The 16,100-nt window shown below is 47.0% G+C and overlaps 1 long non-coding RNA gene across 1 annotated transcript; it reads left to right on the top strand.

Annotated features, from left to right (window-relative positions):
- The first annotated feature begins 13,300 nt into the window (after positions 1-13,300).
- Positions 13,301-15,883, top strand: LOC129195782 (uncharacterized). Its single transcript, XR_008573962.1, has 2 exons — positions 13,301-13,652; positions 14,142-15,883. It is a non-coding gene; the product is annotated as an uncharacterized LOC129195782 (long non-coding RNA).
- The last annotated feature ends 217 nt before the right edge of the window (positions 15,884-16,100 follow it).

Here is a 16,100-nt window from a genome sequence, read left to right on the forward strand (position 1 = left end):
CAAAAGGCTATGCCTAGCTCTTCATTTTATACAGCAGTGATAGAAAAGTTGAAGGCTTATCTTTTAATTAAGTTAAATGAAGAAATCTTTTTATTTTGCTTTGTGTTTAGCATAACATTGTCTTGAAGGTAAATGCTTAGAAATTAAAGGTTTTCTAAATTAGGTTAAATTAAGATATCATTCTTCTTAAAGAAGACAAAGCATTGTCTTCAAGGTAAATGTTTAATTACATTTTTAAAACAATTTAGCCTGTGTAATAAGAAGACAGAGAGCCCAGTCTCTGCCTATGACTGCAGTTCCAGACATAAGCCAGATAAATTGAGAAATTGGTGTTGAAGGAGTCAGGAGGCAGAGTGTAATTACTGGAAAGATGGGGGTCCTGCTGCATTATAGTTCTTGTTTTTAGCAGGATTGGAAGAAATAATTTTGAGAAAATTACTTTTTTTATGGCCATAAGAAAAATAGAATTTAATATCTACCTTTCTGCGAGGAAGAAAACTACAGAGTGATAGATAATACTCGAGGCAAAAGAGTTTGGCAAGATAATTACGCTCAAGCCTCCAGCCTATCTTTTAAAAGCAGGCTTGAGGTTTTTTTCCCCCCCTCTCGCTGTAGAACACGCTCCCATTCTGGCTGCAGGAGTGGCTGGGATGTCTCTCGTGCTGGAATAGCACTCCAGTTCTTAGCCAGAAAGCCCTCTCCAACTCTCAGAGCCACTCAAACCTGTGATTTTTTTTTTAGACATCACAGCAATGAAAGGCTAGAGGAGACAGATGGAAGAGAGGCTCTGTAGATCTGGCAGACAGTTTCAGAGTTAACATAGTTAGTTTTGCCAAAAAAAAAAAAAAAAAAAGCAAAACCCAACCCAACAACCCAGCCTTCTCTTATTGAAGTGGAAAGGGATAGTACATTTAAATGCATCCTTAAAACAGGGCAGCCTCAGCGTGTAAACCAGACACCTAAACTTTGTTGATAGCTACTACAAAGTATAGATAGTGACAACAAAACCTGGTGAAGTTGCCAGCTTTAAAAAAGGAAGGAATCCTTTACCTCTAAAAGAACAAGCACGGAGGTTGACAGAACAAGGTGCCATCTTTCGGCGCGTAGTTAAAAGATTTCTGACACTGTACCGTGGCGTGGAGCCTAATTTGTTGCTCAGCTTTGTGAAGCCTGATCTTACGAGCTGCCGAGTCTCCCGCTAGGAACGGAGGGCTCACGCTGCGTGGGATGGCTGCTGGCTCTTCCCACCCCGGGCTCTCGCTCACGCGTGACCCAGCGGGGAACATTTTGGGGAGGACAGAGCTTCTGAGACATCTCCCCTCTCCGTGCAGCCCCAAGACTGCTTTTCCTCACCTGCGAGCAGCGAGGTCTAATGTCTATTTAAAGGCTTAGATGCATGTAGGCTGTCAGGCTCGCTGCAGCTACTGTCATTTTATCTGGTTGTGATCAGATAAGGGGAAATCCATACATTTACACTGGCTGATACATTATGCAAACAACAGCCCTAAACTTTCTCAAAGCAGGGCTCATCTACTCGCAGTGAGGAGCGAAACAATCCCCGACGGCCTGTAATGACTCAGGACAGAAAAAAATCTGTCTGATATTGATTATTTTAAGGTTTTAGAAATACAAGCAGAGGACACAAGGCTCCTGAGAAGCCTAGATAATTAGGAACTTCGTTATCTGCTATGTGAGAGTGGATTGCGGTTCCGCAATGTAGTAGCTCGCTTTTAACCTAGGAGAGCGTGCTGTTGCCTTGTGTTACTTATGGAACAAAGCACAAAAAGCACGATTGCTTGTTAGATTAGACCATGTGCTGATGGATTACTGGGATCATTTTCGTAGGAGGTATTCTAATGAGACACCTGAAAGGCTAAATTATAATAATAATGTAACCACGGTGATGTCACCTAGACAGGGTGGGTATATAGCCTAGATGACTTCAGCCAACAGAGTAAGTTGGCCACAGCCTGGACTACCAACCTACATATGGTGTGAGAAAACTGATGTGTAAAGTAGGTGATAAAGGGGTAGAAAGACATGTTTAAGGCATGGCTCTTTGGAGCAGCCTACCTCACATGATCCCAGCAGCATCTGTTGACCATCTTGTGCTGCCAAGGAGGAGGTTTGCAAGCTGTAAGTAACAAGAACAGGTCAACTAGTAGGGGATTTTGCCCTGATTTCATTTAGTTTGTGCTGTGCAGGCATACAATTTTCATGTGCTAAACCTGCAAAATGGGGCTACTGAGCCCCTTCGTCTCCTTACCAGTCAAGAGGGAACGGCTGACGCAGAGAAGGCAGCTCACCCTGCCTACGAAGCTATTGAAATGCTAGTAGCAGCTACGGCCAAATTCAAACCACAGACAATAGCGTATCTATCCCCCAAACCTCTGAATTGAGACGCATCATCATGCTCTGATCTGCAGGTTTGACTTTTTCTTTTACCTTCATATTCATACACACAATATATTAATTATCTGAATTAAGACTCACACTCAGGGATGCACAGAAGTCTCGCTGAGAATTCAAATGGCAGTTCTCTGCTAGCAGGAGACATTTGCACAATATAAAACCCACCACCACCTCAGCCAGACTTACCAGTTTTCTAAGAAAAAGGGAAAAAGCCATTCACATTTGAGATAACAATCTGTTCTATGTGTCTCAAACCAGAATTGAGTAGGAACGAGCTTTCACAAGAGGAGAAGTCTTGCTTAATTACAGTAAAGGTCTATGTCTCAACAATCTTACCTCTGCTGTGCCAGGGAAAATATAAAACAAGATGAAAAATAGTGCAAAAGCAGAAACATTGCATAAGGTGCATGGAGGAAAGAGCAGAAACAGTTCTAGTTTATTACTTTCCTGTAACACCAGGTGACTAATGTAGCAGGCTGCACAAGGGTGGGTTGGGTTTTTTTTTTCCCCCCTCATTAAAATCAGCATCATCAGAATGACTGTATTCTGTTTTCCCCTACTTAAGCAAGATAAGAGCCACAAGAATGCAATGATTTTTGTGTTGCGAATGTGGAGCAACATCCTATTTTAGATGGCTTCAGAAATAAGATCCCAAGTGGAAAATGTCTAAGAATAATTTTCAGAAAAAAAAAAGAGTTGACTTGTCAGAAAATGCCGTTCAGGCTAACCAGAACTGCAGACAAGTCGGTGATGAACTTGATGAGTAGCCGTGTCTAAGAAAAGTGAAATAAAAACAGTATTTTGACAAACAGAAGGATTAAGAAACAGCAATCTTTAACCAAACTCACATATTTGGTTTGGTTAAAAAGAAAAAAGTATCTGGAATCAATCCAAAAAGCAGTTTGTATAAGATGTGGTGGTCCCAACAGCATCCTGGGGCATTAATCACCCTCTGTCTATAGCTAAATCAGTTTGTTGTTTAGTTTTGTTGGGTTTTTTTTTTAACTCAAGTTGTTTGGAGCAGGAAGGTCTGCCCTCCTTTTCAGGTAAAAATCTGGCTATTCAAAGTTTCCTAACAAGTCTGCAGTCATCTCAAGTATTTAGAAAGAAACCAGGAGGTGACAGTCTCATCTTACGTCGGTGAGGACCCAGCGCAGCTCAAAAAACGTGCCGAGGGACCCTATTTGATGAATCAGAGGAATTTTCCAGCCACAGAAGGAGCCAGCCAGAATGATGCCTTCAGAAACTGCCAGGCTTCTGGGTAGTCACTAAAGACTGGTTTAGTCGTTAAATGAAAATAATCTCCCAAAGGGTGAATTTCCATTTATTTGACAGCCATCTGTGTAGTCCATTGTCAGTCCCAAATCCAGAGACGTCCTCATATGCCTGCGGCGGTCTCTGCTTTCCCCCAGATGTGATAATCTCTGCTCTCCTTGAAGGGTTGGGCTAGCTTTGCTCTGAGAACGTTGAAACAAATGCATATTTCACAAAAATCTTCTTTCATCATACAAATATATCCTGCTGCTGCTGCTTTTTAAGAGGGGATTTCAAGGCAAGCCAGGAAATAATGACCAACATCTTCAAATGCTGGGAAGATTAATCATCATGTGGGAGCACGGGAGGAAAAGCCTTTCTGTTCGTCCTATTCATTGTCCACAGACTAGAAAAAAAAAGGGGGTTTTTTTTGTTTCTGCTCTGTGTTTTGGCCAAAGATGAAACGCAGTCATACATTTTAATTACCTACCTCAGAACTCTTATGGTTTATGTCAGCCCCACGAGCAACGGTCTGCTTCGGACCTGCTGCTTGAACTGTTGCTCCTGTTAATAATTATGCCGTGGGGTTAATGATTTCAGCAGGGCTTCGGCAGTTTTCAAATCTGGTGCTGAGTCTGAAGAGGATCATGCCCGAAGGGGATAGTTTTAGGTGAGGATTAGTATGTGAATTCTTCTGGGCTAATAGATAAGTGCTCCGATAATTTAAGACAGTGATCTCCAACTTGTGGCTAGCAGACCCTTGGGGTTAATACACTGCTCTGTAGCAATCTGTAAAAAATATTGAAAACCCCACCAAGTTCAGATAAACCATATGGAAATCTACACAGAGGACATTTGTTTTTAGGAAACCACAAGTCAAAGACTAAAAGCCACCAGTTTATGGAGGTTGCAAAGAAACTTATCAAAATAGCTGTCACAGGACAAGCAATCTTGGTTTTTTCAGCAAGAGACAACAGTACAAGAAACCTTTGGGTCAGATTATTAACTAGAGTTATTAGACTTAACGGCAAGTGATAACTCCATGAGCCATGGAGGTCCCTTGGCCATTTGTCTATAGATAAGTTACCGTCCAATGTTGCTGTCTTTGGATTGGATTCTCTCTGACACCGTTTAGGAAATCCTTGATAAACTCATTGGATCAAACCTTCAACCCCTCTCGATTATTTTCCTGTGCTACTAAAGCAATGTAGTGAGACCCCGAATCCACCGTGGACACCCCCCTGCACACGGTAAATGAGAAGCCTGCGCCATTACAGAACAAGCCCCTTCCTAACGCAAACAGATCCGTCTTACAGAGGAAAAAATATTTTCCTACTTCCCTTGGCACCAAGCTCATTTCCCTTAAACTTTAATGCTTTTGAACTAGACCGTTATGAGCCAGGCCAAGAGAAATAAAGACACCTTAGAGCATTTGAATGGGATAACGTAAATATTTCCATTATAAGGAAAAAGAAACACTTCCAAAGAGTTAAAAGTCATTTAAACTATGTGCTGCAATGAAAATTCCAGCTTACAGCGCTATATATTGGCCATCCTCAGGTGACCACTAAGGCTCCGTTGAAATCATTTGTCAACTGTACAGTAACTTACACTGGAGGGTAAAGTAGGTCAGTAGATGCCCTTTGGGCAATTATGTTAAGATTAATACACAGGTTCCAGAGTATTTTATTGGCACTTCTCAGATGTTACCTGCCTCTTTCTGTAGTGATCTGAAGCTGCCAGGTTCTTGATTGGGATAAATGTCTTGCTTGTTTTCTGTCCCCAGAGACTTTCAAGGTAAGCAGAATTTAAACCTCTTTCAAAGAGGTCAAGAGTGCATAGGAAAAAAGAAAAGAAAAGATAAGGTTAATGGGGCAGATGTTCCAGCAGCTAAATATATTTCTATTCCCCGTAGAGAGGAGTAAAAGTTGTTGAAGCGCTTTGCTATGCATTGCTTTGCCAAATTATAGAATTACCCTTTTCCCTATCCAGACATTAACCAATACAGGAAAATAGAGACACTGTGAGTTCACGTTTCCAGAGTGGGAGTTCCTGTGTCAGATCGTTAGCATCCAGACAAGAAATATGAGTTAAGATTTTAAATGATCATGGGAAGTCAAACTAAAGCCATGCAAGAAGAAGGATCTGCACTTTGCAGACATGCTGGTGTCACAGTCCTATTTTGCAGATTTGTTTGGTTTTGTTCCACCCCCCCCCCCCCCCAAAGGCAGGATTGTCACCCTTTTTAAAAAAAAATTAAAAAATCAATTTATTCCCCTCTTAGGCTAAATGCACCTCGGATGGTTGCCTTCTTTCTGCTGTGCACTGCACCATGCGTCCTCGTAAACACTGAAATATGGAGAGGGCTCAGCGTAGCCCAGAATAACTTTTAAGTCACCTTCAGGGCGAAGCTCATCTGTCCCAACCTGAGAAACAGGTCACTCCTAACATCACTCAGATGAATCACTGTCTGCACTATATTTATACGGGAGCCTGGGGAATTCTGCACCAAACTGTTGACATTTTGCCAGTGTAAGTCTGGTGAATAGAGACGTCCCACCTAACTCATGGCGTATGCAAGCAAAACACGTCCTCTGACACCGACACGGCTTGTAGGTGCCTCATCATCCCGGCATCGGGGAGGCAATTGCCCTGCACCGACAGAGGAGCTCCCTTTTCCAGTATGAGCCGTTTCTTGACTGTGGGGCTTTACTGGTGGAAGTGCCAGCAAAGGCTGTGCCGTAGGAAGGACCCTGCGGTGTGCTGGTGGGACAGAGCGGAGTTTGGTCCTCCTGGCTGCTCCTGACTTCAGGAACGTCCTCCTCAGTTGCCCTTTCAATTTTTTCTGCGTCAATACAAAATAAAACAATTTTATGGTGCTGCAGCCCTATGAAACAAGAAAATGCTTTTCTGTACCTGGTGTCTCCAGGTGGTACCAACCCAGACTCACTGTCCCATCACTCTCCATCTGTTATCCAAGAGATCCCATGGAATGACAAATCTCCTACTTGGACCCATAGATGCAATTACATTTCAAGAGACATTTGTCTTTCCTTTTCCTACCTTAAGCTTGCACATAGGGCAATGCCTAATCCACACAAAAGAACAAGCAAAATCTTCCTTAGATCCTCCTCTAGGCTAACCAGATCCTCTCCAAGGACCCTAACAAACCTTGCATAGGTCGGTGCTTTCTCCTTCTCCAGCTACATATGTCCGTGTGAGCAAGTGTGCTCACACTGCAGCTGGCAGCGGTGCCCAAAAGAGGGGGGAGAAAGTATTTGTATTTCTGTGCCTCAAGCTGTTGTATATTAGCAGGCATTTTTAAAAACAGGTCTCTTACGGGCTGTATCAGCCACGCACGCCGCATACAGATGAAAAAGGCTCTGACCAGGTGGCCAGGCTGTAAAATAGAAAATGAGAACTGGGGAAAATAGCAAATACGGGGTTATAAATATACCTGCCAGGTATCAGAAGTGCAAGGCAGGGGGGAAATCACGTAGTTATGGGGGAAGGGAGAGGCAAGGAAATGAATGTTTCGGGGCACTGTCCTCCTGTCCCAGCCTCAGAAAGAAAACAAACGCCAAAGATTTCATGGTCAAGACGTGAAACACATGGTCTGTGGGCACACGGCATCCTCTAGCCTGGCTGATAGGTTTCCGATGGGGAGCTGCAATAGCAACGGTCTTCACATTGCTGATATTCTTCCAGGTTTTGCGGCTCTTTGAAGCCAGAGACGCTCAGGACGGGCTGAACTTCCTTGGAGCGCGAGCCCACGGACTGTAAACGCTGTACGGGACACGGAGTTAATCAGCACAGCCAGCACTGAGGCCGGGTACTTTCAAGTATCTTTGCAGGAGTTAACTAGCACTGTACGGAGGTGGTAATTGCTCATTTTCTAGCTGGTTGGTAGGGGAAAAGCAATGTCACCTATGCTGATCTTGGAAGGTTGTTGCTTTGTGTCTGCTTCAATTTGTCAGGTGGATTTTCCAGCCATCGCTCTGACACAAGCCACCAAGTCCGCAATGGAGGAGGACAGACGTACCCGTGCGCTGGGACTCGCAGCCCGGACCTGCGGGATCGGAGGAGCAGCATCATCCAGTAGCATCTCAAATCAGGGCCGGGAAGAAGCCTGCAAAACCCAGGGAAGCCTGCGTGTACTTGCCGAAGGCAACTTCAGCTCAGGCTTTCATGCTTTGCTAATGGCCCTCTTCCAAAGCCTTTCCCCCAACTTGCTCAGGGCTCTTTCCATTTCAGCCTAGAAAATCCTCCCGGCACTGGCGTCAGAAGCTCCGGCAGATAAAAGAGGAGGAACTTCAGCCCTCAAATAGCCATTGCTGAGAGCCCTCCTGCAGGCAAGAGGAAAAAAATCCAGGGGCAGACAATCAAAATGATTCCAGAAGGCCCCTTTACATGGAAGGGACATTCCTCTTGAGCTAGTTGTCCACCTTCTTGCTCTTTGGCACCTGGTGGATCAAACTTTTGAGGAGAGGGAATACAGTATTGTATCAGGACTGGAAAGGTCTTTAACATATAGGAAATTCTTGCCTTATTTCTACAAGTTTTGAAGCCTGCGTGTGGTTTTAAAGAGATCTGGTAACTCAGATGGAAGTTTGGAGTTCAGCACAAATGTTACCAAGTACATCTTTGAACCATGTGTTTCTGTATAAAATCAGACTAGATGCTGGTAATGGTTCCCTCCGGCTTTACAATCCATTGCACTTATTCTCACCACACAGCCAGAAACTGCCTTTCCAGATACTGCATTACGTTATCGTTTCAGCACCTTCCTGAAATGACCTTAGTAGGTCCCAAACCAGATAAAACCCAAGCTCATCAGGAGACCCAGCATTTAAGAGAGGCTTTATCGCTCCCTGCTTCGAACTTTGCAGTCGCAGCAGGAGACACGAGGCAGGTCAGGATTAGACTCACCTTGCTCCAGACCGAACGTTTCCCAGATTCTGGCTACAAATCTCATCTCCCAGCTCCATTGCTCCTGGCTCAGCGTGTGGATCATACTGAGGGGTTGAGAGTTAATCACTTGGAAGAGACCGATTCAATGGCATTTAACTAAAGCTGGCAGGAGCAGCGTAAGGGGAGAAGTGTTGACAATACAAGGGCAGGACCGCACCTGCGCTCCCTCCAAGTAAAATGAGCAGATCAGCTTGCAGCCATCAGAACTGATCTGCTGCTGGACCAGAGAGGGGATGACAAGTGGGATCATGTTGCCAGCTGGGATGCAGAGCTGGTGCGGGGACACACAAAGGACCTCCGGGATTGAAGAGTCCATTCCCTGCTCGCAGAAGAGTCACGTCACAGGCTCTCCTTCGTTATCGCAAAGGGACCAGCCGCTCCGCAGGCATCCCGTAAATCACAGCTTGTTGCTAAACACACGGGTGGGCGCCCTCAAAAGCTCTGCAGTGCTCTGGGCCAGCCCAGAGCCGATATCACGCGACCGTGGCAGTTGCAGGCATCAGGCAGTAGCATCCGGCGCTCCCCACGGGCTTTCGGTTAGCCAGATGAAACCCAAACGTCTTACCTCCTGAATTTTGCTCTGAGGAAGCAATACTTTTCAACTTGTTTGCAGCTGTCTCTGTCATCTGCTGCTGCTGTGTCAGGTAGGAAATAAAGAGATGTAATTTTGAGCTCAGCAGTATTGCACCTCCTTATGCAATCCTGTTAACGAGATGAAGGAACACTTGTAACTGAAAAAAAGCTGCTCCAGCCTGTGCCGGCTCTGCCTTACCCCGGCCTCAAGAGACCGCACTGTCATTTTGAGGACATAAAAAGCAGAACTGGGAAGGCACATAACATCAAGGGCAGGGGGAAGCACCTATGAAATACAACCAGCGCTCTAGCCAAGTTTTTCCTGTCATAGCTGTAAAATGACTTGTATGCTCGTACCTGTCAGAAGTCTCTAAATAACTTCACCAGAAGCTTTTCCTGTTCTCCCATCACATTCCGCAGACTTGAGTCAGGTCAGCTCAATATATAAATGGGAGATCCACAAAGGAGCAAGTAACCCAGATTCTGACAGTCTTCCCCCAGAATTTAGTCTTGACTCGTACAACACCAGCCAAAATGGATCAAAGTGTTTTAACCGACGTGAAAAAACAAGGTCTGCCCTCTTGTCGCCCTTAAAAGCAAAGGTGCTGCCCTTCCAGCACCAACCATTTTCAGGTACAGACAATGACTTTTTGCTAATTAGCTCTGACCCACCGCCTAGCCCTGCCGCATCCTTGGCAAAACACTTACAGCTGCATCAAAGCCTTAAACACAAACGTCGAGGATCAAATCTGGCCCGATTTAAGCAGCAAACCCCCAGGTAAAGCAGCACAGCCCCAGCTCCCTGCCCACAGACATACCACTGCATGAACAAATACTCCCAAGTACCTAGGGCTGTGGCTTCTGGGATTTATTTAATTGCTCCAGGAGGGGAGAAGCTGTGAGTCAAAGAGCTCCACCTGCGGATTAGGGAAACCTTCCTGCCAGACCTGATGCCGTACAGCTGGGAGGGAGGCGAGACGAGGAATGACAGCTTTAACTTGCTGCCTGGTATCAAAGGTCAGTGCCCAGTATTTCTGTACGATCTTGCATGGTCAGCACAAAGTAAATATTTCTGACTCCAGCTGGACCCGTGGCTTTAATAAAGCTACGTGAGAGTGAACTGGGTTGCCTTCTGGCTCGTGCATCAGCCACAAAATTATAGGTTCCTGTTATAGACTCTTTATTAAAAGGTGATTTCACGGGAGCCATAAGGGTGATTTTCAAATGTGAGCCGGATCTGCAGGTCCGACAGATTTTTTGCATCATTCTCAGTTCTCTTTAACCACCCACCTTCTTTCACTCTGACTTTTTTTTAACTCATGTATGAAACCAGGTGGAGCTGAAAGTCACTGACAGACGATAGACCCGGTTCCTGTCACCGGCATCACCCCAATGACGACCATATTCAAAACCTGCAAGCTCGCTCCTCGGAGCCTCCTCTTTTTCCACGGATACGGATCTTCCCCGACCCTTCCTTACAAACAAATCAAACCAGCCAAAGAACCCCGACACATTTTCTCTGTTTTTAACATCCGTGCTTTGGCCCGGCTTCGGTGAACCACAACCGCTTGTCTGCACATCAGCTCTTATTCTGCAAAGGTTAAGTGATAAGTAATATTTCGTATTTTGAAAGACTGCCTCGTTCCACTGTAATTTGCATGTGCTGCTCTGCAAATAAATCCTCCTGGAATTGCAGCCACCTCTGGGGGAAAACGCAGGGAATGGTGACCCAGGAATGCGCCGCACGGCAGTGGGAAACAAGGGACGCGAGAAGCAAATCTCCGCTATTACTGAACGCGATAAGATCTCAGATACACACAGGCTTGGTTTAAGATCTTGTTACTATGTACAAGTACATTTATTAAACCTTTGTTCTTAACCTGAGCTTTCCAAGAGAGCCTGTAAACATGCTTTACTACCATAATTTCAGTTATAACATAATAATACATGAGCTTAGAGGAAGGCTATCAGCTGCTGCTTTTTTAGATATAAAATCTTTCTGGCTGAGCAATTTTGACCTACTATCGATCCAGATGATGCATATGATTCCTATAATTGAGATCAGAGGGAAAAAAAGAAAAAAAGTCTTTTTATTTCTTCCAGCGTGTTTGTTTCTTATATTTAACAGCTCTGTGCACGTGTATCGGTAGGGCTTTTTTAACGATTAAGGTGAAGGAATTTTCAAGAGTGGAAAGCTATAACTGCTTTGGACCAAAAGTCACCGAGTTGGCTCAGATGTCGGGACGGTGGCTGAAAAATATCTGGGTGTTTTCCCACCGATCGTCTTTTAAATGTCGAGCAGCTGCTGAGGTTGTTTTCTGGGGATGACGACTAGGAGTTTTGAAAGAATAAATCAGAAATAAGACTGACTCCAGCTTGTTCATCTAACAAGCCGGTTCCTGATGCTGCAGCCTCAGCGGTTTTGGTCTTCCCCTTCCTCTTCCTCTTCCCTTTCTACTTTCCCTGCTTCCAGACAGAATTTACATCAGCTGAACTCGACGGAAACTCTCCCGTTTCACACGGGATAACCAGGAGGCACTGACTCAGACGAGAAAGTGCGTATGAAGTAAGGATTGCAAGAGCGAGCCTGAAACCCTCCCTCTCTGGGTAATGAAGCATGCTGGCAGTTATTAGGTTTAGCTCTTTCTGTAGGCAGCGTATTGATGGAGAAAGTGCTGTGTATACAGTTGTTTATTTGCAAAAAAGGGTAAAAAAAAAAAAAAAAGATTTCTATTAAAATCCTGCACCTCTGGGACTGTCTTTGAAAGGCATGTGATGTGACTCTAGGAGAGAAGTGATCAGCCTGTAATAATTTAGATGTTCCTGTTGCTATGGATACTTTCTTTTTTTTTTTTTAAGTGAAGCATACCATTATAATTTAAATTTCCAGTAACAAAAAAAGGTAGCATATTAAAAGTAATAAAAAATGCCAAAGACATAGCTGTTTTATTCTTTACTGTCAGTTTTACTTGTGCTGTGACAGTATATAGAAGTGATAAAATTGCCACGTCTGAGGAGATTTAGTACTTTTACACGTTTTATTACATTAATTAGACCTGGGGCTCATACGTACGAGCCCGTGATACAGGCAATAGCCAAGCGACAGGCCTGGCGCTGGGATGTCGCATTAAAATTCACGCCGCCGAGCAGGGGAAGGGAGGAGGTTGTAGCTAAAACAAGACCTGACAAGCGGCAAGTTTGGGGGCTGTTACGGCAAGATTTGGGTAAGGAGATGGAAACGCGAAGGTACAAGCCAAGTAACTCCCTGCAAAGTATCATCATCAAGGCTTTTAAGCAAAAACTTTGCCCGGAGTGGTGTTACCGTCCATGGGATTATTAACAGCCGAGACAGAAAGCGCTGCTGTGGTTTGCAGCGAGAGCGTCGGGAAAACTCAGCCCTGGGACTGTTTTCCTCCTGCACGGAGGCTGGAGGTTTTGCTGGGGAAGAAATCGCTGATGGCAATGGCTGGAAATGTAAAAAAAAAAACAAAACCAAAACCAAAACCCAAACCCTCGGAGGCACAAAGTGACCGATCTGGACCCGAGTTTGCAGAGCGGCTGGTTTGAAAGGAGGGAAGGAGAATCCCCCGGGCATCGTCCTGTCTGCCCGGAGAGACAACGGCTCAGAGATACCCCGGGGGCATGTCTTGCCCGAAACAGAAACTGCCGTGGCAAAAGTTTGGGGCAAATAAGGTGCCTGGGGAATAAATTGAAAGACAAGGAAGGTGGCAGGGGGTTTGGTATCTAAATACTGGTTTTCTCGCAGCGTGGTTCAAAAGATGTGTGCCAGGGAAAAGGCGGCAGCAGAATTACCCTCTTGTACCGCAGCATGAAGTGGATGGCTGTTTTATTTTAGCTGTGACCGATAACGTTGTTCCTTGGCCAGGACAGGAGTCTTGGCCTGAGTCTGTGGGCTTTAAAGCCAAGCTTATAAAAATCTATATATTTTTTCCCCCCTTGCTTATCTTTTCCAAGCTGCAAGTAGCAGCTGGGTGAGTGATAAATCACAGGAGTCAGTGGGGATTTTAGAGCCAAAACTTGACGGGGTTGATGTTTCACAACCTGCCTCACCCGATATTTTTTCTGCAGGGAGAGGAGCGACCCTGCAGCCCTGACGCGGGAACCGTGACGTTGGTGATAATCACGCCTGGCTCCTGGAAGGAAAAGGGAAGAGGAGGGCTGGAAGGTGGCACGGTCCCTGTGAGCACAGCCGGCACGGCTTTTCCCAGCGCTCCCACGCTGGGTTTGCTGGCACGACCTGGCTCCCGCGACTCCAAAAAAGCCCCCCCGACTCCAAAAAAGCCCCCCCAAATCGCACCGCAGCGGTGGGGGGGGAATAAGGAACGAGCACTCAATTGCAAAGACACACGCTGGTGCTCACGGCTGACGCCAACAGCTTTCTGGTGGGTTAATGCCCCGGGAGAGGCTCAGCGCTGCCAAAGGTGAGCGGTGCCAGCCGGGTGCTGGGAGGGATGCAGAGCCCCTGGCTCCGGCTCCTTGCTCCCCGGCACCTGGCTGCAGGGCAGCCCCGGCTGCCGGCGGCGCGTGGCCCCGATAGCAGGGTGCTAATCCGCTTTCCGGGCAGAGCAGAGGGTCCCTTTGGCTCTGCCGGCCCCCCAGAGCCGCCTCGCTGGGAGCTGCTGCAGAGCCGGGAGCGAGATGCAATCGCTGCTGCTGAAGATGAGAGCGCAGCGGAGAAGGGACTATAAGCGTGTGTCAGGTGTGAGAGGCTGGTGACCGTAAATTAACCAGCACTCGGTCACTAATTACCGCCTACCTGCACATTCACTGCACAACTGCCTCCAACCTTCCTGCGCTTCCTACGTCTGCTTTCTGGCTCCAGCTCTCTGGCCCCATTTCCACTCCCATCTCCGAAGACTTCCTCTTCCTGCAGCTTTTAATAACTTGACATCCCTTCTTTTTTTGTAAAGCCCATATTTCTCCTCCGAGCCAAGAACCAGCTGGAGATGTTTGCTTTTAGCGGAGAAGAAAAACAACAACCAGCCCCCAGCAACCCACAACGCTGTTTCCCATTAGCCTTCCCCTGGGCATTAGGGGAGAGGTGCTAAATAAATGAAGTAATGCAATATTAAGACTCCCTCTGTCATGAGCAGTATCCACTCTCTCCTGATTGCTTGCAGTCAGATGCTGAATTGCTGCTAAAAGGACTTTCGAGCCGAGGGCTGGAAGCAGAAGCCCCCCGCTCGTTCCTCGTTTGCGCTGAGTAATTTCCTCAGCTTCTGGCTCTGCTGCTGCCACGAAGGCGACCGGGACGGTGTGGGCTCTGGGTTCCCCTCTGCGCTGGGGATGGGGAAAGCTGCTGGGTACTCCCAAGTCCGCGTTGCAGCTCGCTCGGCTCCGGGCGTCCGTCAGGGCTTGCGCTGCCTCTGCAGAAGGAGCCGCTCTGGGAGATTTTATTTTGCAAGAGAGCAGGGGCACAACACGGGCACCGGCAGCCCCAAGTTACCACCGACTCGATGAATCGGGGTCCCAGGTTCCAGGGAAAGCTGGACCAGACGGTCAGCAGGATTTCCTCCAAACAGGGGTGTAAAAAGTTAACTTTTGGACAAGTTTATGGATCTTTGGCACTGGAATTACAGCTTTTTTCAGGAGGAGATATTTTCACACACCGATGGGATTTGGCAGAATAACCCCGCGTCCCTCGTCGTTCGTGCAGACCAAGGGCGGCCACGTTGGCACGCGGCTCCGCGGCTCCCTGCGATGGAAACTTTGACAAAACCCATTTGCTAACGCTGCATCGCTGCTCTGCTCTCCCGCTGCAGTATCGTGTCCCGCTGTAATTTCGTCTCCCGCCATTACGCGCTGCAAACCCTGGAAGAAGTTCAAAAGCGGAGGCAGAGACACGCTTGCAAAATACCCTTTCAGCGCCGTTTGCTGACCCGTGGCGAACTCCTCTTGAGCAAGCCCCTGCCCCGGGTCCCGGCGAGGCTTTCGGCAAACATTGCCTTTGCCCGGTGTTTTTTCTGGTTCAGCTCCCCTCGGCTTCGCCAGGGACGAATCTCATCGGGGTCTGGCAGTTTGCTGTTGCCGTCGCAGACAGCCGTCACGCAACGCTGACATGATAGAGCGGAGGAGAGCAGCGCTCAACCACCCCCCCTGCTCCATCTTGAGCCAAAATGCATTTGTGCTTCTCCACGAGGACGGTTATTTCTCCTTGCTTCAGAGCACAGAAAGCCTCGCAGAGCAGCCCGCAGCTCCCAGCACCCTGGGGCTGGCTATAAAAACCGTAATACAGCGTTCAGGTGTTCAGATGAAATGTTGCTCTCTTTATTTGTACTTTAAAAAAGAATGATCTGGGTAACGACAGCCCTACAGCTCTTGCTCAAGCTTGGCACGAATTTACAAACTCTCTCGGTGCTCCAAGGAGAGGAGAGAAGTTCGGAGCTCGGCACATGCCGCGCTGCACGCCGTCGTCCTTAACAGCTCAGCGCTTCGCCCGAGTCGGCCGGTTTGTAACCTCAGAGCTGGATTTGGCCTCGACTCCCGTAACGCAACCGACCGTTGCTCGAGAGCGGCTCGTCGAATGGAGGAACCGGCAACGATTGATAAACTTAACGTCTGCGCGTAAACCCAGCCTGTAACTCGGCGGCAACGGGCTGGGTTTGTTGTTGCAGTTTTGGGGGGGTGCATTAAATGAGTTTAACGAGTTACAGCACCAGCAGTTAAAGAAATTAGCTCCGAACCACATGGCTTGCACCAGCTGCAGGTTTGGTTTCTTTAGTGGGTGGTTTTGAGCGAGGTCCCTCGCCCGCGCTGGCTCCCATCGGTAGGATGGATGGAGTCGTTACGTCCCATATACACCCTGTGCCAACGCGGGGTGACACACCAGCATTTCACAGCCACCTCCTCTGCTGCTGCGGCTGCTCGAA

This window comes from Grus americana, chromosome 23 (assembly GCF_028858705.1).
Source record: "Grus americana isolate bGruAme1 chromosome 23, bGruAme1.mat, whole genome shotgun sequence".
Lineage (NCBI taxonomy): Eukaryota > Metazoa > Chordata > Aves > Gruiformes > Gruidae > Grus > Grus americana.